This window comes from Mustela nivalis, assembly GCF_964662115.1.
Source record: "Mustela nivalis genome assembly, chromosome: 6".
Lineage (NCBI taxonomy): Eukaryota > Metazoa > Chordata > Mammalia > Carnivora > Mustelidae > Mustela > Mustela nivalis.
The window spans coordinates 61,230,307-61,254,133 of NC_139025.1; the positions used below are offsets into that span (position 1 = coordinate 61,230,307).

Genomic DNA, 23,827 nt, shown 5'->3' on the forward strand with positions numbered 1-23,827 from the left:
TGGTTGAACCACATGGGTGCTACCAGCCTTATGTAAGTGGGGCTCACGATCAGGCCATTCCAGTTAGGCACCATGCCTCTGGCTACAGGCCTCTGAGTAAGAACAGTTAGCAAGAAAGGTATAAATAGTATATATTTCTAATTGCTTAACACTTTCATCAATGTATCTCTCCTTCTTTTATCAAATGGCAGGTAAGCTCCTAGCTGGATTTTCAAGGATGGCTTCAGTAACACAACTAACTGGTGGTTATTGGGCTGTTGGCCAGATCCTGATGGATTATTGGCTGAGGCATCTTGGGTCTCCTCAACACAGCCTCTCATCCTTCAGCATATGGGTGATCTAAGAGCTTCAAGTATAACAAGAGTGCAAACACCCTTGAAGTGTAGCAGGAGGGTAAACACATTTGTCAGAGTCCAACAGGCCAAATAAAGTTATGTGGACAACAAAACTTTAAGGTAGAGTAGATTCCAACTTTTGTTGAAGGACCTGAAAGATAACATTGCAAAGGGGCATATATACAGGAATGGGAAGAACCTGTGACCATTTCTGTAATGTATTACAATTCCTAACATTAAACATGATGAACATGTCTATACTATCTGACTCCATTCCTCCTCTCCTCTCCATTTCCTCTCCCTCTTCCTGTTTCTCTCTCTCTGTCAAACAGCAAATGAATTGGCTTTCTATTTTAGGAAGAGGTAGACTAGATAAATTATTGAATTCATATATTTTGTTTTATAAATACTACTGGATACAAACAAGGAAATTGTTCTTCTGTTAGAAAAATGTTTTGCATTCAGACATAACCTGAATATTCAAGTCATATCTATCATAGGAAACAAACTGAGAATTGCTGGAGGAGGGGGTAGATGGAGAAAAATGGGCGATGGGCATGTGATGTAATGAGCACTGGGTGTTACATACAATCAATGAATCACTGAACTCTATCTCTGAAATTAATAATATACTATATGTTAATTAAATGAATTGGAATAAAATTAAAAAGGAAAAAAAAAGAAAGAAGTTTTATTTGTCAAAAGCCAGAATATTTTCCACTTCATACTTTGTGTTTAGTTTTTTTTATTAATTTATTTTCAGCATAACAGTATTCATTATTTTTTCACCACACCCAGTGCTCCATGCAATCCGTGCCCTCTATAATACCCACCACCTGGTACCCCAACCTCCCACGCCCCCCCCACCACTTCAAACCCCTCAGATTGTTTTTCAGAGTCCATAGTCTCTCATGATTCACCTCCCCTTCCAATTTACCCCAAAGTTTTTTTTAAAGAAAGAAATAAACTAGCATATATATTTAAGAGTGGGAAAAGTGAGTGGCTATTTTTAATCATATCTGTCTTTGTAACAATAAAATCTGTATGTAACAAATGCTAATGCTTAAAAAATATTCCCAGCATTATGACATAGTTACCATTTTACAGAAGATATAAAGCATCCACTTACTAATGGAAACATTATTATGACATTCTTACTTTATATCATGAATCCCCCTACGTATTTGGTCAGGGCAGATGAGCCCTGGAAGTAGAATACTCATATGTGGATTAAAAAAACAAAATATAACACCCTCTTAGGTACTAAACAGATCTAAAGGAAAATTTTTTAATAATAATTCTGGAAGTCTTAAAATATAAAGCCTTACCCTAACTATCCTGTCAAATACTTGAAAGTCATTTGGGAAGAAGTACCAGTATTAGGTAATATTTCATAATAGAGCAGAACTAGACATCAAGCTCCTTGTGGGTAAGCAGATATTGTAGCGCAATTTACTGTCACATACAATCCCTTAATCAGAGCCTAATTCTCTTCTTTCATTAAAAAAAAAGGTTTCTGATTTTTCATCTATTAGATTTCTAAATCTGTTTTTCTAATGGTTCTTTTGCCATTAACCACCTCTTCATTCTGTATGCCAAACATCCTTTTGATATATTTCTGCATAAAGCATTTCAAAAATTTTGCTCAAGGAAACATTTAATAAATTTTTCTTTAAGGAAGACAATAGTAGAGTAGGAGGACCCTAGTCTCACCTTGTCCCACAAATACACTAGGTAACTATCAAATCATCCTAAATATCCCAGAAATTGACCTTAAGACTGGCAGAATAAACTCCACAACTAAAAGCAGAAAAGAGGCCATACTGAAGAAGACAGGAAGTATTGAGACACAATTTGGTAGAGAAACAGATAGTGCCACCGTGGTAGAAAGGAAACTTCAGTGATGGATAACAGTAAAACATAGACTAGAACACACAGGTGGAAACGAATCCCCATAGTAATTGACTAGGAAAGCTAGAGGGATCAAATTTCATGAGTTCTTGTAAACAGCAGGACTTAAAGCCTGGAGTTCTAAAAGTCAGCAGACTGGGCTTAAGAAGAGCCCGGAAATACTGGGGATCCTTTTGAAGAGAAGGCAGAGCAAAGAGCCCATGGACATAACATGGAAATAGTGATCTGGAGAAAATCTAAGGGACAAAGTGGGGAGGTTATTTGCTCATCTTGAAGTGTGTGCCAGAGAGGCAGCATTCCTGGAGGGGTGTCCCTCCAGGAACAAAGGAACCAGCAGACCCCATTTTCTCACCTTTTCCCTCCCTGCACCATCAGCACAAGCACAGGGCTACCTACAATTACTAACTAACTTGCCTACACTGAACCTCAAACTCCCATGCTCCAGTGGAACCTCCCAGTTCCCAGACACGTTTGCCTTGGTCCCAACATGGTAGGCCCCTCCCCAAGAAGACAAACACAAATCCCTGACAACACTGTGACTCCCTTCCCGGGAGTTTTGCGGAGCCTCAGTTCCCAAGCACGGCAACAGGTCTCATTTCAAAAGGAGACCAGAGCACGGCTGGTTAAAACACGCCACATGCAAACCAAGAACCAAACACTGCCCATAACAAGCAAGGAGAAACTCTGCAAATAACCAGCATGAAAGATAAGGCAGCCAGAAAACAAAAGGAGAGCACATGTGGCACATACTAGAGGCATTCCCGAAAGTGCCAGGCCCTGGGGAAGAGGAGACACTACACAGAAGGGCTCTACAGGACCTCTTATTCGTAAGGCCATTAGCCTCAAAAACAGGTAATGGGGCGCGTGGGTGACTCAGTGAGTTAAGCTCCAACTCTTGGTTTTGGCTCAGGTCATGATCTCAGGTTTGTGAGACTGAGTCCCCCGTCAGGCTCCAAGCTCAGAGCAGAGTCCACTTAAGGGTCTTTCTCCCTCTCCCTTTACCCCTCCCACTCATGTACACACACACACTCTCTCTCTAAAATAAATAAGTATTTTTTAAAAAATAACAGGAGATACTGATGACTTTCCTAATGCAGAAAAACAGGCACAGAGACTTAGACAAAATGAGAATACAGAGAAATTTGTCCCAAATGAAAGAACAGGAGAAGGCCACAGCTGGAGAGCTAAGTGAAACAGATATAAGTAAGAAATCTGACAGAGTATTTAAAGCAAAGATCATAAGGATATTCACTAGACTTGAGAGAACAGTGGAAGACGTCAGTGAGACCTTTAACACAGAGGTAGACAAGAACCAATCAAATATGAACTGATGGAATGAACAGCATGCTGGAAGAAGGAGACCTTCCAAACTAATGACCTAGAAAACACAGTAATGAAAAGTAATCAAGCTATACAAAAGAAAGAAAAAATAATTATGCAAAATGAGAACAAACTTAGGGAACTCAGTGACCTCATCAAATGTAATAACATTCATATTATACGAGCCCCAGAAGAAGAGAAAGAAAAGGGGGAAGAAAATTTATTTGAAGAAATAATAGCAGACAACTTCCTTAATATGGGGAAGGAAACAGATATCCAGATCCAGGAGGCATGGAGAACCTCCAACAAAATCAACAAAAGCAGATCCACACCAAGACATATTGTAATTAAAAAGGTAAAATACAGTGATAAATAAATGTTAGAGCAGCAAGACAAAAGAAGACAATAATATATAAGGAAAACCCCATAAGGCTTTCAGGGGATTTTTCAGCAGAAACTTTTCAAGTCAGAAGAAAGTGGCATGATGCATTCAAAACACTGAACAACAACAACAAAGCTGTAGACAAGAATACTCGATCCAGGAAAATTATCATTTAGAATAGAAGAAGATATAAAGAGTTTCCCAGATGAAAACTAAAGGACTTTATAACTGCTAAATCAGCCCTGCAAGAAATATTAAAGAGGACACCTTACATGGAAAGGAAAGTCCAAAAGTGACAGTATGAAGGTAGGTAACAAAAAAACAGTAATAATGAATAATGAATATTTCTGTAAAAAAAAATCAGTCAAGGACTCACAAAATAAAAGGATGTAAAATATGACACCATATACCTAAAATGTGGGAAGGAGAAGAGTAAAGAACAGGTTCAAACTTAAATTACCATCAACTTAATATCTACTGCTATATACTATTATATACAAACCTACTGGTAGGGCGCCGGGGTGGCTCAGTCGGTTGAGCAGCTGCTTTCAGCTCAGGTCATGATCCCAGGTTCTGGCAACTGAGTCCCACATTGGGCTCCCTGTTCAGTGGGGAGCCTGCTTCTCCCTCTCGCTCTACCTGCTGCTCTGCCTACTTGTGCTCTCTCTCCAGGTCAAATAAATAAAAAACCTTAAAAAAAAAACTAATGGTAACCACAAATCAAAAACCACTACTAAATATGCAAAGAATAAAGAGAAAGAAATCCAAATATACCACTAAAGAAAACCATCAAACCATGAAAAAGAGAAAGATAAGACAGGATCTGGGAAAATCTCCAGAAACAATAAAATGGCAACAAATACATATCTATCAATAATTACTGTGAATGTTAAGTAGACTAGATTCTCCAAGCAAAATACACAGAGTGATAGAGTGGATAAAAAACAAGACCCATCTATATGCTACCTACAAGAGACTCATTTTAGACCTAAATACACCTGCAGATTCAAAGTGAAGGGACAGAGATACATCTATCATGCATGCAGATGTCAAAAAAAAGCTGGAGTAGCAGTAGTCATACTAGACACACTAGATTTTAAAACAATGATGTAACAAGAGACAAAGAAGGACACTATATAATAATAAAGGGGACATCCAACAACAAAAAATAACAATTATAAATATTTATATTTATGCACCCAACATAAGAGCACCCAAATACATAAAGCAACTATTAACAAACATAAACTAGTCAATAATAATACAATAACAGTAGGAGATTTTAACACCCCATTTACCTCAATGGACAGATCACCTAACATAAAAATCAACAAGGAACAATGGCTTTGAATGACACATTGGACCAGATGGATCTAACAGACACATTCAGAACATTGTACCCTAAAAAAGAAGAATACACATTATTTCAAGTGTATGTGAAACATTCTCCAGAACAGATCCCATATTAAGCCATTAAAAAAGCCTCAGCAAATTAAAGAAGATCAAAGTCATACCATGCATCTTTCTGACCACAATGCTATGAAACTAGAACTCAACCACAAGAAAAAAATCTGGAAAAATCACAAATACATTGAGGTTAAATAACATGCTACTACACAATGAATGGGTCAAAAAAGAAATAAAAGAATAAATTTTAAAAAGTACATGAAAATAAAAACATAACGGTGTAAAATCTCTGGGACGCAGGAAAAGCAGTTCCAAAGGGGAAGTTTATAGCAATACAGGCCTACCTCAAGAAATAAGAATAATCTCAAATGACTTAACCTTTCACCTAAAGGAGCAAGAAAAAGAACAATAAAACCTAAAACCAGAAGAAGGAGGAAAATAATAAATATTAGAGCAGAAATAAATGATATAGTAACTAAAAAACCAATATAGAAAAGATCAGTGAAATCAGGAAATGGTTCTTTGAAAAAAAATCACTAAAATTGATAAACCTCTAGCCAGACTCATCAAGAGAAAAAGAGAAAGAACACAAAATCACAAATGAGAGAGAAGTAACAACCAACATCACAGAAATACAAACAACTGTAAAAGAATATAGGAAAAATTATATGCCAACAAATTGGACAACCTAGAAGACATAGATAAATTCCTGGAAACATATAACCTCCCAAAACTGAAACAGGAAGAAATAGAGAACATGAACACTGGTTACCAACAAAGAAATTGAATCAGTAAATCAAAATTAACTTCCAATAGACAAAAGTCTAGAACCAGACGGTTTTCCAAGCAAACTCTCCCAAATTTAAAGAAGAGTTAATACTTATTCTTCTCAAACTATTCCAAAAAATAGAAGAGGAAGGAAATCTTCCAAATTCATTCTATGGGGCCAGCATCACCATGAGACCATAACCAGATAAAGACACCACAAAATAAGAGGACTATAGGCCAATATCTCTGATGAATATAGACGCAAAAATCCTTAACAAAATACTAGCAAACTGAATCCAAAAATATGTTAAAAAGAACACACCACAATCAAGTGGGATTTATCCCTGGTTGCAAAGGTGGTTCACAAATCAATTAACATCATACATCCTATCAATAAAAGGTAAGAACATGGATCATTTCAATAAGAAAAACACTTGACAAAGTACAACATCCATTCATGATAAAAACCCTCAACAAAGTAGGTTTAAAGGGAACATACCTCTACGTAATAAATGTCATATATGAAAAACCCACAGCTAACATCATTCTAATGGAAAAAACTAAGAGCCTTTCCCTGAAGATCAGGAAGAAGACAAGAATATTCATGCTCACCACTTTTATTCAACATAGTACTGAAAGTCCTAGCCACAGCAAACAGACAACAAAAAGAAATAAAAGGAATCCAAATCAATAAGGAAGAAGCACTATTTGCAGATGACATGATACTATTACAGAAAACGCAAAAGACTCTAACAAAAAAGTGCTAGAACTGATAAATGAATTTGATAAAGTTGTAGCATACAAAATCAATACAGAAATCTGTTGCATTTCTATACACCAATAATTAAACAGCAGAGAAAGAAATTAAGAAAACATTCCAACTTACAACTGCATGAAAAATAATAAAATACCTAGGAATAAACCTAACCAAAGAGATGGAAAGACCTGTACTCTGAAAATTATATAACGCCAATGAAAGAAACTGAAGATGACACAAAGAAATGGAAAGACATTCCATGTTCATGGATTGAAAGTACAAATATTGTTAAAATATCTATACTACCCAAAGCAATCCACACATTTAATGCAAACCCTATCAAAATACCAACAGCATTTTTCACGAGCTAGAACAAACAATCCTAAAATCTATATGGAACCACAAAAGAAGCAATCTTTGAAAAGCAAAGCAAAGCTGGAGGCATCACAGTTTTATATTTCATACTATAGTACATAGCTGTAGTAATCAAAACAGTATAGCACTGGCCCAAAAACAGACACATAGATCAATAGAGCAGAAGAGAAAACCCAGAAATGAACCCACAATTAACCTTCAACAAAGCAGAAAAGAATATCTAATGGGGAAAAGATGGTCTCTTCAACAAATGGTGTTGGGAAAACTAGACGGCTACATCCATAGGAATGAAACTGGACCACTTTCTTATAAACAAAAATAAACTCAAAATGGATTAAAGACCTAAATGTGAGACCTAAAACCAGAAAAATCCTAGAAGAGAGCAAAGGCAGTAACTTCTCAGACATCAGCGGTAGCAACTTTTTTCTAGATAAGTCTGAAACAAGGAAAACGAAGACAAAAATAAACTATTTGGACTTCGTTAACGTAAACAGCTTCTGCACAGCAATGGAAATAAACAAAAGTCCAATTAAAAATGGGCAGAAAACAAGAACAGATGTTTCTCCAAAGAAGACATCCACGTGGCCAAGGGACAAAGAAAAAGATACTCAGTATCATGCATCATCAGGGAAATGCAATCAAAACTATAATGAGATATTACCTCAGACCTATCAGAATGGCTACAATCAAGAACACAAGTAACAACAGGTGTTGGTGAGGATGTGGAGAAAAGGAGCCCTTGTGCACTGTTGGAGGGAATGCAAACTGGTGCAGTAACTGTGGAAAACAGTATGGAGGTTCCTCAAAAAGTTAAAAATAGAACTACCCTATGATCCAGCAATTTCACTATTGGGAATTTACCCAAAGAATACAAAAACACTAATTCATAGCAATACAAGCTCTCATATGTTTACAGCAGCATTATTTACTACAACCAAATTATGGAAGAAGCTCAAGTGTCCGCTGATTGGTAAGTGGATAAAGAAAATGTGGTGTGTGTATATATATAGTGGAATATTATTCAGTTGTAAAAAAGAATGAAGTCTTGCCATTTATACTGACATGGAGATACAGAGCATAATGCTAAGGGAAATAAGTCAGAGAAAGGCAAATACCACATATGATTTCACTCATACGTGGAATTTAAGAAACAAAACAAATAAGCAAAGAGAAAGAGAGAGAGAGAGAGAGAGAAATCAAGAAAAAGACTCTTCCACCATACTAATGGTTACCAAAAGGGAGGTGGTGAGGGGATGGGTTACCAGAAGGGAGGTGGGTGAAGGGCTTTCCAGTCTCCAAAGTGATTCTACAGGAAACTACCTTTGTCCAAGAGCTGGAGTTGGAATTTATTGATCTCAAATTCATGGCCATTGACATGATGGCTACAAACACTTCCTACTCTCTCTTGAACCTATTCCAGATTGGCTTTTGTCCCCATAACTTCACTAAAACTACTCTCATAAAGGTCAACAATCCAATGGACAATCCTAAATGCTCATGTTGCTAGACCAATCTGCAGTATTTGACGTTGCAAATTCCCCTCCTCTTGTTTTTTTTTTTTAAAGATTTTATTTATTATTTGACAGATAGAGATCACAAGTAGGCAGAGAGGCAGGCAGAGAGAGAGGAGGAAGCAGGCTCCCTGCTGAGCAGAGAGCCCGATGTGGGGCTGGATCCCAGGACCCCGGGACCATGACCTGAGCCAAAGGCAGAGGCCTTAACCCACTGAGCCACCCAGGCGTCCCTCCCCTCTTCTTGAAATACTTTCTTCACCTGGCTTTTGGGACATCATTCATTCTTCGTATGTCTAAACCAACTGCTGCTCCTTCTTGGACTCATTTTTACTATGTCTCCCTCATCATCCAGGGAGCTAGATGTCAGAGTAATCCAGGGTTCATACTAAAACTTCTCCTCTATCTTCACTTACTCCCTAGGAGATCTCATCTAGTCCAGGACTTTAATGCCATTTCTGCATAAGCAACTCTCAAATTCATTTCCTTAGATCCAATTCATCCCTTGAACTCCAGGCTCATATGGCCAACAAACTACTCAACATCTCCACCTGGATGTCTAATAAATAAACACTTAAAATTTAAAATATTAAGACATAATATTAATTTCCATATTCCCCCACTACACCTGTGCTTTTCTGCAGCTTTCACCATATCAGTTGTTCCATGTCATCTAAGATTAGTTGTCAACCTTGCAGTTACTCCATGTCAGAAACTTTGGAGTCATCCTTGACTACTCTCTTTTTCTTACTCTTATACCCAATTCAAGAGTGAATCCCCTGGGTTCTAATTTTAAAATATATCCAAAATCCAACTATTTCTCATTATGTTTGCTGTTACCACTCAGATCTGAACCACCACCACTCTTCAACTGGGTTGTCATGATAACCCACTAACAAGCCTCCCTGCTTCTACCATTACTTGCCCCCTCTCCAATTCACACAAGATCTGTTCTTTAGCCAACAGTGTAATCATCATATTGCTCAACTTAAAACTTTCCAGTGATTTCTCACCTTATTTAGAGTAAAACCCAAAGTTCTGAGATAGGCTACATGATCCTCCATAATATGGCCCCCTTGGTTTTTTCTATGATCTCATACTCTTCTGCTCTCTCTCATGCTTGTTTTATTGTAGCCACACTGGCCTCCTTAATGTACTTAAAACATGTCTAGCATGCTTATCTCCCCAACTGCTATGCTCACCCCAGATATCCTCATCACTTGCACCCTCTTCCATCATGGTTCTGCTCAAAAGTCATCTTCTTAATGAAGCCGTTCCTGCATATACCCTATATAAAATAGAACTACCCATTATTTTCAACTCTTGTTATTCTGCTTTATTTTTCTCTGTAACACTTATAAGGAAAAAAGAAACACTGAATACTAATCTTCTGTCTTTTCCTTCCAGAATGAAGGTTCCTCAAGAGCAAGGACTTCATGTTGTTTAATTCCATATCTCCAGCAGCAAGAAGAAATCCTGCCTCAATATAAACATTCATTAAATATTTGCCAGAGTGAAAAATTTCCACCATCCTTCAAGACCTCTTTTCTAGAGACCTCCCTGACCTGCTCAAGAATAACAAAGCACTTTCTTATCTCTCCATACGCCCAAAGAACTGTTTTGCATCTCTTCTGTAAACTATGATCTCTTCTCACTATTTGATGATATCCTATTTGTATTTGATTCCCACACCCCTAGCATAACATTATTTAACAACTATTCAACAAATTAATGAATGAATGACTTGTTCTAAGGTATGTATTACCAATACAGCTTTTGGGTAAATAGAATAAATCCTCCCCTCTCTTCCGCCCTCATACTTCCACTTTTATTTTTCTTCCGACCACCCTGACCTAAACTCTGAAACCTACTATTATCCTCTCCTTTACCCACGCCTTCCAGTACTCACATTTTCTTGCCTCTTATCACTCCTAGGTAAGTGATCTCAGAAACTTAAAGCACAAATAGAAAATTTCTAAAGCACAAATAGAACATTTAAAGCAGTACCTAAGTTAAGAAGCTAAATACCTAATAGTTCATTTTCACCCTGTACTTTCTTTAGGGAGACATATCCCACAGGAAATAGATCATTAATAAAATATACCACCAATATATCACAATTTTTAAAAAAGTGAGTATAAGGGGTGGGTATGTTCCTATAGTGATATTTCTTAAGACATTCTTAGAAGGGTTCGTAATAAAAGAGATTAAAAGATTAAAAATACAACATTCAAATGTATGGACTTCCAACTTCATTATCAGCACTATCTTCATCGTGGAAAAATATTGTTAAGCCTATGATACATCATGAGCAGCAGACAGAAAATTTTGAGGTCAATGCCTCTGGGGAATCATACTTACAAAGGCAAATATCACAGTTGTCAAGTAGTTATCCACAAATGAGACACCTGTCAAATGGGTATTGATCACCCCTTCTTCATACAAAGAGAGATTATACAACTGTGGAATATTAGAGCAAGCAGCCCAGGAAACAAGCTGATTTGCCTAAGGTCACTCACCAAATTGCCAGATCAGAACGTGACTCACACTTGAACTCAACTTCTGATTCCTCATAATGCATGCTCTCTCCTAATCAAGGTCTCTGTAGAGAGTATTACCCATGCAGGCACATGCACATAAATTCGATTCATATTAAGGTGTGTTTCCTTTTTTCCCTATCCATGATGGTAATAACAAGAATTAAAAGCTCTTTGATTATAAAGTAAACTTCCATTTTTCCTTCTTGATAGATTTTCAGATTTTCCTCTAAAAGTATTTAAAAGTACTACTCAAGTTGTTCTTAGTTGTCTAGAGTGGTTTATGCTGCCATTAGCTTCTATAGCACCATCATTAGAAAAATGGGCTGTACTTCGTCTTAAACCTCCACATGCAGCCAAAATTGGGTTGCTTTAAAGGGCAAGATGTCAAAAGCAGATAAAGCCTTTGTACTATAATGAGCATAATGATGAATAATGGTACTTATGTGCAATAAATGATGCCCTGCCCATAAACAGCCTTTCCACCCAGATACTCTATTTAATTCAATAAAATATTCCAGGTAATTTGTGGAACTAGATGAGAAATTACCTTAACCAAGAAGACTAACTGTGGAATTTACTAAAACATACCATGTTGAAAGTAATTAATGGAAGCAGAGTTTGCAGAAGTAAAATTATGGCATTAAAAAATCCCATTAATGAATTCTTCTTCCAAGTGCCCTGCCTCACAGCAGCTGAAGAAATAAGGGGAGGAATGATGCTGGTAAGAAAAGACATGCTAATAATACCCATGTGCCAGAGTATTCAGTGCTTTTGTTGATTTTGGGAACAGAGATGATAATCCATATAGTCATCATCATCTCCCACCTGGACTACTTCAAAAGCCAGCTGACCCCCTTACTATATTCCATAGAACAAAGAGAGTAACCTCTAAAAAACGTAATCATATCACATCATTCCTCTAATCAAACTATTTTATGGTTTCCCACCAAAATCTGAATAATCCAAGATTCTTAATATGCCCTACACAACTCCAACAGGATCTATTTTGGCCTTATTTCGTCTCTGACATTGTCTCCAATTATTCTCCCCCCTTGCTACATCATGCTAGTTACACTTGCTATACTGACAGTTCTTTCTTTCTTTCTTTCTTTTTTTTTTTTTTTCTTAAGTAGGCTCTAGAGGGTGTGGAGCCCAACATGGGGCTTGAACTCACCACCCTGAGATCAAGATCTGAGCTGAGATCAAGAGTCTGATGCTTAATGAATTAGTCACTCAGGCACCCTTGCACTGACAATTCTTGAACACTCTATAAACTATCCCTGTCCCAGAACTTTGTTTTCTCTCTGGAACTAATTTTTGCATAGATTGCTTCTTTATCACATTCAAGTATCTGCATATATACCGCCTCCAGCTTCTGCTTCTAGCAGACTAGATATCGTAAAATACCTACATATATAGCTAAAAATACCAGATAATACATTTTAAATTATTTAATGCATGTTATTTCAAATTATTATTTTATAATCATTTATCATCTATTAATGTTTAACAATAAATATTATATTTATAATAGTCAACTGATAGTAAATTACTAGCTAGAATGCTAGATGATATATTTTAAATTATTTTTTTATGTATAGTTTTTTTTTAAGATTTTATTTATATATTTGACAGAGAGAGAGACCACAAGTAGGCAGAGGCAGGCAGAGGGGGAAGGGGAGAAGCAGGCTCCCTGCTGAGCAAAGAGCCCAATGACCTGAGGACTCCAGGACCCTGAGATCATGACCTGAGCCGAAAGCAGAGGCCTAACGCACTGAGCCACCCAAGCACCCTTTTTATGTATAGTTTAATGGAGAAGCTTTTTAAATCCCAGAAACCAGAACATTAAAGCAAAAACATTAATTACAAAATATTGTTTTCAGTGTTCTCTTACCTTTTGAAATAATGTTCTTGTTTTAACGTTTTGGTTTCTGGAATTGAAAACAACTTCTCCCATGGGGAGTTCTGTAATATGAAAGCAACATGTGGATATCTTACATGAGGCAAAAGGCTCTGACTTTTTTAAAGATCAAACCCATATTTATTAATTCTTTACATCAAGTATCTTCCTCATTAACAAATTTTTTTTTTTAAAGATTTTATTTATTTATTTGACAGAGAGAGATTACATTAGGCAGAGAGGCAGGCAGAGAGAGAGGAGGAAGCAGGCTCCCTGCTGAGCAGAGAGCCCGATGCGGGACTTGATCCCAGGACCCTGAGATCATGACCTGAGCCGAAGGCAGCGGCTTAACCCACTGAGCCACCCAGGCGCCCCCCTCATTAACAAATTTTTAACTAGTGTTTTAGAGCCATGTTAACACAAATAATTTAGGTATTGTTTAAAGATGTATGATTTTCATTGTTCATTTTAATTTTTTCTATATATTTTTAACGTGGTTTTTTGTACATTGTTTTATTATATTTATGCCAAATAAAAAATTATAGGAAATGTATGAGATATTGATATACTTGTTACTAAGATTAAATCTCTATTAATATTTTGCTTTTATTTAACTATTCTCTTTAGATTATCTTTATTGTCAAAAAAAAACCCCAAAACCACTGCAAATACAAGTATGATCCCACCTTCTATCCAGAAATAACCCCTGCCTAAAATAAGTGTTAACAAACTCATACACACTTTGTTCTTCCTTTGAGTAAACGTCCTAAATGTTTGTACTATATCTATACTCAACCTTTTTTTAAACCTCCAATATTATGTTAAGACTTTTTCACATTGAAATTTCACATTCAAATCTAGTTCATTCATTTTCATCCTTTTTTATTAATTATTTTTTATTACCATATAATGTATTATTTGCCCCAGAGGTACAGGTCTGTGAATCCTCATGCTTAATATTTCACAGCACTCACCACAGCGCCCTCCCCAATGTCCATAACCCAACTTCACTGTGTCAAACTACCATGTATTTTTCCATTGCCCTATTGTCAGAAAGTTAGGTCGTCTTAGCCTTGTAAAATAAACAAATAATTCAGAAATAAAAGTCTTTGTACATGCTTCCTTGCATGAGTTTCTCCTGGATAAGCAGGCCCCAGAAATAGAATCATTGAGTTACAGAGTATACACACTGTCGGATTTTACTTGCTACTTCCAAATTGCCTTTCCAAAGTGATTAGATCCATTTTCTCTCCCTCCAGCTGTGTGTTAGAGTTCATATTTCTCCATGTCATCACTAACAGTTAATATCATCAAAATTAATAAATTTTAAAATATAAAATGTTGTACCTTTGTTTTAATTCACATTTCCTAATTACAAAGGAAGTTGGACATCTTCGCATATATTTACTGGACATCTGTTTTCCTCTACGAATTTATTATTATATCTTTTGACAATATTTCTTTTTGAGATTTTCAATTTCTCATAGCATTTTATATATTCTGGACAGATATTTCACTGGTAATATGAATTGTAGCTGTTTTCTCTATGACTTGTATTTTCATTTTTGTCACCTTTTATCACACAGAAGTTTTCTGTTTTAATGTAGGAAAGTTATCAAGATATTCCTTTTTACTTTTTGCATTTAAAAATACTAACAGCATAATTTAATGATTTAATAATAATAATATATTTAATAATATAATATTATTATTTGATAATAATAATAACTTAATAATACTAATAGCATAAAGAAATTCTCCCATGTTTTGATTAAAGGCTTTATAGTTTCACTTTTGGAATTTAGAATTTTAACCTATCTGAAATGTATTTTTGTGAATGAGATGATATGGAAATCTTAATTTATCTTGTACTGTATCATAGCCAATATTCTCAGAATTATTTCTTAAATAGTTCAACCTTTTCCTACTGATTTTATCACCTCTCTCATATATAAAACTCCCAAATATACCCTGGTTTGATTTTAGTCTATTCTGTGTTATTCTATTTGTCTACCCGGGCAAGTACCTCAAGGTTTTAAATAATACAGATTCATATTACTGCCTAGTATCTGGTATGACTCATCACCTTTTGTTGCTTTTTTCTAGTCACCAAGGCTGAGTTTAGACTTTTGTATCCTGCCCCTTTACATCAGTCAGTCAGTCAAGGGCTGCAGGCTGCCCCCAGGGTGGGAGAGCTGAACTTCTGGGGCATTTCTGAGTAAGGAGGCTCCCTGAGCCCAAGGGCAATTTTCTGAAGTGCACAGTTGTAAGCCATTAGCAGCAAACATTCACAGCAGCAGGAAGATGGGCAAACTGGCTTAGCAGAAAGGATATGGGTAGGTCTCAAAAGGAAATAGATGGCACACTACAATAATTTAAAGATTGTGTATTTGCAAAGACTACTTATAAAGGTGTGCTTGGGGTTAGGTAAACTACAAGAGATGAAGCTTTACGTTGCTAGAGCTGGGGGTGGGGATGATGAGATAGAGCTATTACTTGAATCAAGAAAGGTTCAAAAAGAGAAAGTTGCCTTGACACAGGCAATGATCTTCATCAGGCTGGGATAACTACTGGGGGAAGAGGCAAGAGGTTTAGGGAAATAGATACCCTGATTTCTCCCCTTCCTCCCTCTGGCCTCTTGCTGGGTTCCCCATTTACTTTGGTCAAGGGGAAGCCAGGGGAAGTTTTTAATGTTGTTCATACAGGACAATCCGCTGAAGAGCTCAATGGGAAGGGTGAAGCTGAATCTGGACAATGTTTTGTACAAAAGCAAATAAAAGATGTTTCAGACAAACAATGTCACCTTCTCTGAGTGGTCTTCAACCAAGCTATCTAAATTAATATGCCTCCAACCTCTGTCCTTTATCACAATTCTAACCACTTACTCAGTTACCTGCCTTCAAAGCACTTATATTTACACGAAATTATACTTAAAACTTCCAAAAATAATGACAAAAAAAGAAGGGAAAGTACAAATATAAGCAACTCACCAAAGTTTTAAATGTTTAACTATATTAATAATCAAATAAACTAGGTGTACTTTAAAACACATACATAATTTTTTACCTACTAAATTGACAAATATTTACTATAGCAATTTCCAATGACAGAGTTTAGGGAAAACACAATAAGGTGTAATATTCCTGAAGAGTAATTTGAGAATTTCTATCAAAATTTCCTACCATGTTATTTCACTCAGCCATTCCTCTCTTGGGGACGTACTGTAGGAAACAATTCAAGATGTTCCCAAAGAAGTTATTTACAATGGCTGAAAACTGCCAACAACCCATAAACCCATTAACAGGAAACGCCTTATCAATGTTTCCCAAAGTGTGTTCCTTAAGAGCAGTAGTCTCACGAGATTCTGTTTAAGAAAGCGTTCCACAGTCAGTTAAATGTGGGAATTCCCTTGGAACGAAGGACAAAATTTACAAGCCAAGCTAACACGACAACGCGGGTTCATAAATGAGTCCAAAATTTGGACCTCATTGGCCCCATGTTCCAATCATGAAACTCACAAAAGTAAGTGCACTGCAAATGAAGTTAGCACCAGGTTCCCCACAAAAGTACCTTGTGGTGAGGCGATGGGTGACCCTTCTGCAGTCACAGGGACCTCCAAACTCAGGAAAGCGCCTCTCATCTCTGTGGCCTCCACAGCCCCATGAGGCCACGCAGGCGCAGGCGCAAGCGCAGGCGCAGTAGCCAGGCCAAACCACGCCCCCTGCGTTGCCGTTTAGCTCCTCCTGGGTTGGCAGGGATACGTCAGATTTTCGGTCGGCGGTAATCCGCAGAGGGTAGCTTCACGCGCTTCTCCCGCCCTTTGGCTCCTCAGCCAAGCATACACCCCGCAAGACTGGTGGTGAGTTCTGATGTTGGCAATACAGGGCTAATTTAACTATTTGGTTAACCAAATTAACTAACTGATTATCCTCTTAACTGAAATTCATTTTTATGTTATAAATGAGAGGATTCATTGTTTATTATTCTTTGTGTAATCTGTTCCCCACTTAGAGGTTTAAAACAGTGAACGTTTATTCAGTGACACACAGTTGCTGTGCGTCAGGAACCTGGGCACATCTGGCTCAGAGTCGCTCCGGAAATTGCGGGCAGACAGTCAACTATGCCTGGATTCGCGCGGCCTAGGAAGGAGCGGCCTCCAAGCTGACTCTTGTCATTGGCGGGCTGTTGGTTGAAGGCCCCTTTCTGTTCCTGCCCATAAGACATATCCCATGTGGCAGGCAGCTTCTCTCAGAGCAAGCCAGGGGAGAGTGCAAGATCCTTTCCTAAGAAAAAAGCCACAGTCTTTTTGCACCCTCATCTCAGAAGTGACATCTCATCATTTTTGCCACATTCTGTTAGACGTGAGACCCTAGGTCCAGCTCACACTCAAAGAGAGGGAGTTACACACAGGCAAAACTCTAGCAGGTGGGGATCCCTGGAGCCATTTAGCTGCTGCCTGTCACTCATATGAAAGTCCTTGAAAGCTTTAAGGGTCTAAGACTTGCAAAGTAACCCCTTCTCTAATCACAGTGGAGGTCAGACAGAAAGGGTGGAGGAAGGGGCCATAAAGAGACACCGATTTTGCAAAATAAATGGATAACAAGCTAACATCGGATTTGGGGTTTTTGTTTTTTGTTTTGTTTTGACTTAGTTTGGTGAAGATTTTCACTGACTAGGGGAGTTTCTTGGGCTCCAGTGGAGGGTAAAGGGGAGTGGATGGGTATTGACAGGAAAGGCAAAAGGTGGCAGAAAAGGATAGAAAATGTCTCAGAAACCAAGAGAAGGGCTGACCCGGGACTGCTTCACAATTTTGCCAAGGGCTAATTCAGCTTTATCACTGCAGTGTCACTTCAACCCTTGATGTCTGAGGGCTCATTTCTGGTGTGAATTACCTAGGCCTCTCCTGACTCATCTGCTTCTTCCTGCTTTTATGTACACTTTTGCTGTTTCTTGCTCCTTTGCACCTCGAGAAAGGAAAGAGGAGGTAGTAAAATTCAAAGCAATCCAGTGTTTTATTGCACTTTCTCTCCAGAAAGAAGAACATTCTCCACTCTGTTTCCAATGCCTATGTGCTTACACAGATAATTGGATAAGTTAACAGGGAAACTCTAAATAATTGCACAATTCAGCACACTCAATTTGAGGAATTAAAAAAAATTGTTTTGACCTTAAATCCCTCAAATGTGGGACCTCAGTCAATTTATTTCTCAATAAATTGGTACCCCTCTTTCTCAACATCTGTGGGAATACTGTTTTTCTTCCTGAATTGACACAAACGATCTCATCCTTCCACCTACAATTTACTCAGTGAGACATGTGAAAAGTGGGATCTATTTTTGGCTCCCTAGCAAAGCTGCTAAAGGGTATAATCTTTTTCTCTCTGCCCTGCCTGGGATGGGCTAGGTGACAGGAGGTCTTTTTTATTTCTAATTTTTACAACGCCTTTCAGCAAACAGCAGGTAAACAGTTTTAATACAGGGCCATTTTCATTATGTGTCTACTAGAGAATGTGTCCCTGCATTAAAATAAACAGTAATAATACCAAAAAAGTTTGCTCATACAATAATAGCAACCTTCCTAAATTACAGTGATTGTGCCACCCAGCAGTATAATACAAAATGTGGTTTTTATCTCAAAAGACACAGAATTTATTATTTTCCACCTACCTGGCATTTTAGAGCAATTGGAACCAGGTTTCTGAAAGAACAATTCAGTACATTAGCTCTCAAATACAAAAAATATATTTTCAGCATTGAAATGACTCATTCAAAGCCGCACTTCAACAAAATGTTGTCCACCCTGCCCTGGTAATTATGTCACGTCTGGTGTATACTAATTTACACAGTGTATTGTTTTTCTGCATAATTAAGGCTATTAAGCTGAATTCTGAGGTGGTGGTTAATTAATTAAACAAGCAAGCAGAGAAGTTACTGACAAAGTCAGAGCCTTGTTTTCACTCTCCTGGTGGGCAAGAAGCTAAAGAAATAGGTGAGAAGGGCTGTCACCTGGAACACTCCTCAGTCACAATTTTCTATTCACAGGGAAAAGTACAAAAGTCATTTCTCAGAAAGTAGACACTTTAATTCATTGCCCCACAATCTCTCACCACTAAATCACCAAGCATGGACACCAAGCACAACCATATAATGAGACCAACTACCCCTTCTTCATAGTTTCACCAAAGTAAAGGATTTTCCAATATATTGACTTTGAGTTACCTTTGGATACTACCTTTTCATGGATCAGCTAGATTAACTCAGGGAAAGGTGCTCTCTCCAGACTTTTCATTATTTTCAAGGCCTACCCCAAACTCCAAATTCATCTAGAATAGTAGACCTAGCATTCACTGACACGTATGAAGAAATCCCAATTGGCTCGGGTTTCACAGTCCTTAAACAATTATAATATTTCTATAATATTTCTTTTTTTTAAATTATTTATTTGAAAGGGAATGAGAGAGAGAAAGAGCATGAACAGGGCAGAGGGAGAAGTGGACTCTCCACTGAGCAGGGAGCCCAAGGCAGGACTCCATCCTGGGCAACAGGATCATGACCTTAGCCAACCAACTAAGATCAACCAACAAAGCCACTCAGGGACCCGCATTTCTACTTTTTTTTAACACAACACCAATGCTGTGCTTTGCATCCAGTACACTAGAAAGTGGGATGCTCAAAAGCAATGATCCTAAGTATTTTTTCTTCACAGTTATGTAGCCTTTTCAAACATGTTCTCAAAAACGGGAAATCTTTAGATATGTCTTTTATATATACTCTATGGGGTTTTGTTTTGTTTTGTTTTGTTTTGTTTTTAAGCAGGCTACATGTCCAATGTGGAGCCCAATGCAGGGTCTGAACTCACAATCCTGAGATCAAGACTTGAGTTGAGATCAAGAGTCAGATACTCAAATGATTGAGGCACCCAAGTGATCTTTAAAAAAAAAACTTTTTATAAATGTTAATTTGTACTACCATATAAAGATGTATTGGGTATTTCACAATGACTTAGTTTTTGGAAAATGTTACTTCTCTCTTTCACTACTCCTAGTGATTATTTGATTATTACTCCTATACTAATCACTATAGAAGTAGTAATCAACTTATACTAGTGTTACTATGTCCAAGAACCCATATCTGTGTCAGGAGAAAAGGGGAACTCACTGCAGAAGAGATGCTATAAATCAGGAAAATGCCAGTATATGGTACTATTCTGTGTATGTTCTTGCAACATAATTAGGAGACCAAGTATAAGAAAATTCAGAATTCTTTAATGCACTTAAAATCACTGTCATGAAGCAATGGATGGCAAATTTGCATGTGAAAGGAGTGTGAACAGCATGTAGGAAGAATTGTGAAATTACTATAGTATTTATTATTATAACTTGGTGTCATGCTAGTCTCATTTTAAAATGAACTATAAGAATAGATTAAATTAGTGCCATTTTCTTTCCTTGTTAACATCTTTGTCACAAGAGCAAGCTGTCAGAATTTTATCTAAAATAGTCCATGGATTATTCCTCATGATAGTTGGCCATTTCTAAACTCTGGGCTTTGATTGGTTGCTCTTACCCCTGTCCTTGCAGACATGTGGGTTGAACACAGGGAAATAATAATCTTTTAAGAAACTAATCAGGTTGCAGACACCCTGATAAAGGTAGGAAAGACAGTAAAATGTTACAATTTCAAAACAGCCTTTGATCATAAAACATTATCTCCTAAGAAAATGCTTTCAACTTTGCTAAAAAAAAAAAAAAATACTTTTTGACACATGACTTTAGAATAGAGACTACTCAGAGATGTGTAATCCTATTAGCATTTTTCTGAGTTTTGTAACTGTCATAAAATCATGTACAATGGACATTTCTCTGAAGGGTCAGAAGCACCATGGTCTAGTCAACCTTAAGACAAATGGTGATCAAAATAATGATTTGTTACTTTCTTCCTATGTCTTTATGTTACTTGTCTATCCCCTGGGCTCAGTCTCTATAGCTAACATAGATGCTCTATTAGTAGAGGTTTTTCAGAGAAACCAAACCAATAGGATATGAAAGCAGGTTTATTATGAAGAATTGACTCACCCAGCTATGGAAGTTGAGAAGAGCCACCATCTGCCTTCTGCAAGCTGGAGGCTTAGGAAAATCAGTGGTGTAATTCAGTTCAAGTACGAAGGCCTGAGAAACAGGGAAGCAGATGTAAATCTCAGTTGAAGGGCAAGAAAGAGGTGATGAGAGCCTCCACTTTAGGGAGTAGATGGACTTCTTTACTGAGTCCACTGATTCAAATGCTAATCTCATTCAGCAACATCCTCACAGATATACCTAGAAGTAATGCTTAACCAGATAAATGGGCATCCTCTGATCCAGTCAAGCTGACACAAAAAACTATCCCAAATGTCCCTTTTCACTATGATTTTCCTCTCACAATTCCCCATAACAAGGATGACCGTAAGTCTTGGTTTGCCTGGATTGTCCCACTTTTTGCCTGTTGTCTCAATTTAATTATTAGCAGTGTCTTTTTTCACTCTCAAAAGTATCGAGTTTGAACAACACATTATATGATCACTGTACTCATAATAGTTTCCAAGAACCTCTGTGAGACACATCACTGTTTTTTATTCTATTGTACTACACAGATATGTCTTAGACTGATTTGAGGACAAAATCTGGCTTCACTCATCTTTTTTGGTTATCACAGGGTCTTGAACAGAGTATATACCTAATAAATACTTTTTCAATTAATAAAAACAGAGCACGGGATGCCTGGGTAGCTCAGTCAGTTAAGTGGCTGCCTTCAGCTCAGGTCATGATCCTAGTGTCCTGGAGTCGAGTCCCACATAGGGCTCCTTTCTCGACGGGAAGCCTGCTTCTGCCTCTGCCTGCCAGTGTACTCTCTCTCTGACAAATAAATAAAATATTTTTTAAAAAATAAAAATATAAACAGAACGCTAAATCACTTCAGGGCCAAAAACTGCCATCATTAATGCTTTTGAAAAACTAGTATCTAGAAGATAGTCTAACTTTACACTGAGAAGATCAAACCCCACTTGAAACGTGTGTGTGTGTGTGTGTGTGTGTGTGTGTGTGTGTGTGTGCGGGTGTGTGTATAGAAACATCTGCATAGCAGGTGATAGGGCTGTTGTGTAGAATTTTCAGTGTGTACTTTACATGAGGGCACCCAGCCAAGGAAGCAGGTTCAGCTAGAACTCAGCCTTACTTCATTTGTCATTATCTGTGCTATTTGGGCTACTAGAGACTCACTACCTAGTTTCCAGAGGTCAATGCAGATTTTATGAAGCTTTTACTATTTTGGGGATGGTAGGGAACACTTTCAGAGTAAATTTTTAAAAAATTATGAATACAAAATTAGGTATGAAAGTGAGTACTTATTTAGAATAAGAAATCAATTTGGAAAAGTTATCAAAGTATCACAAAATCCGTAAGAGTATTGTAATACTTGTGTTACTCAACTGCTTGACATACCTCTGTAATATACTTTTTCTCCTGCTTTTTGGGCTACAGAACAATTTCTTTTTAAAGATTTTATTTATTTATTTATTTATTTATTTATTTATGTAATCTCTACCTCCAACATGGGGCTTGAACCTACAATCCTGAGATCAAGAGTCACAAGGCAGCTAGGTGCCCCTGGCTACAGAATACTTAAGTGATTTTTTTGATATGTGATACCCAGTTTTCCAAGCATCATTTTTGAAGAGACTGTTCTTTTCTTATTGAAAGGCCTTGGTGTCCTTGTTGAAAATCAACCGACCATATATATAAGAGTTTATTTCTGGGCTCTCAATTCTGTTCCATCAGTCCATGTGTCTACCCTTAGGCCAGTAACATCCTGTTTTGATTACTATCCTTATAGAAAGTTCTGAAATCAAGAACTATGAGTCTTCCCATTTTGTTCTTCTTTTTCACAGTTGTTTTGACTATTCGGGGTCCCCTGAAATTCAGTATATTTCATTTCAATTTGCAAGTCAGGACTAGAGCAGCTAGAATAATTTAACTGTATGCAGAAGAGATTGCAGGCTACATAAATGATCCCACTGAATCCAAATAATATGTATTCCAAATCAATTTCCACTTGGTTGTATCTAAGAACTGCTCAAGGCCACTAATGCACTACCCTACCTGAGGGGAAGTGTGATGGATGGGAAGTTGAAGTACCAAGGCACAGACCACAGTGGTTAAAATATCTTCTTTTGTAAAATTTTGCTAAGACATTTGGCCATATGAACTCATTTCTAGGGCCCCATGTGGGTGAGATACCCTGAAATTTAGCTTTACTGTAAATTTGCCTCTTGGATTTTATGGGCACATAAGAAACCCTCATATACCTAAATGGCATCGTATAGAAATTAGATCAGGGTTTAACTGAATGAGACTGTTCCGAAGATACTGAATGTACTTATTTCAATCTCTGAGCATGATTTAATAATCTGATTGTTTGATTTAATGATTTAATAATCTGTGTTTTGGAGTCGACTACACCAAAGCAGCTTTGTGGAAGGTAAGTAATAAATATATCAACTACACAAACTCAGATAACCAGATGTATAAACAAAGTTTTTGGCTTCTCAACATTATCAGTGAGAAAGCTACCCTTTTTGCATCTGTTTC

General features: G+C 37.3%; 1 long non-coding RNA gene across 1 annotated transcript in view; it reads left to right on the forward strand.

The window, feature by feature from the left end:
* The first annotated feature begins 16,975 nt into the window (after positions 1-16,975).
* LOC309868237 overlaps positions 16,976-23,827 on the forward strand; it is a 37,591-nt gene continuing 30,739 nt past the window's right edge. Inside the window, exon 1 of the long non-coding RNA XR_014313594.1 lies at positions 16,976-17,062. This is a non-coding gene — a long non-coding RNA (uncharacterized lncRNA). The remainder of the gene's footprint in view (positions 17,063-23,827) is intronic.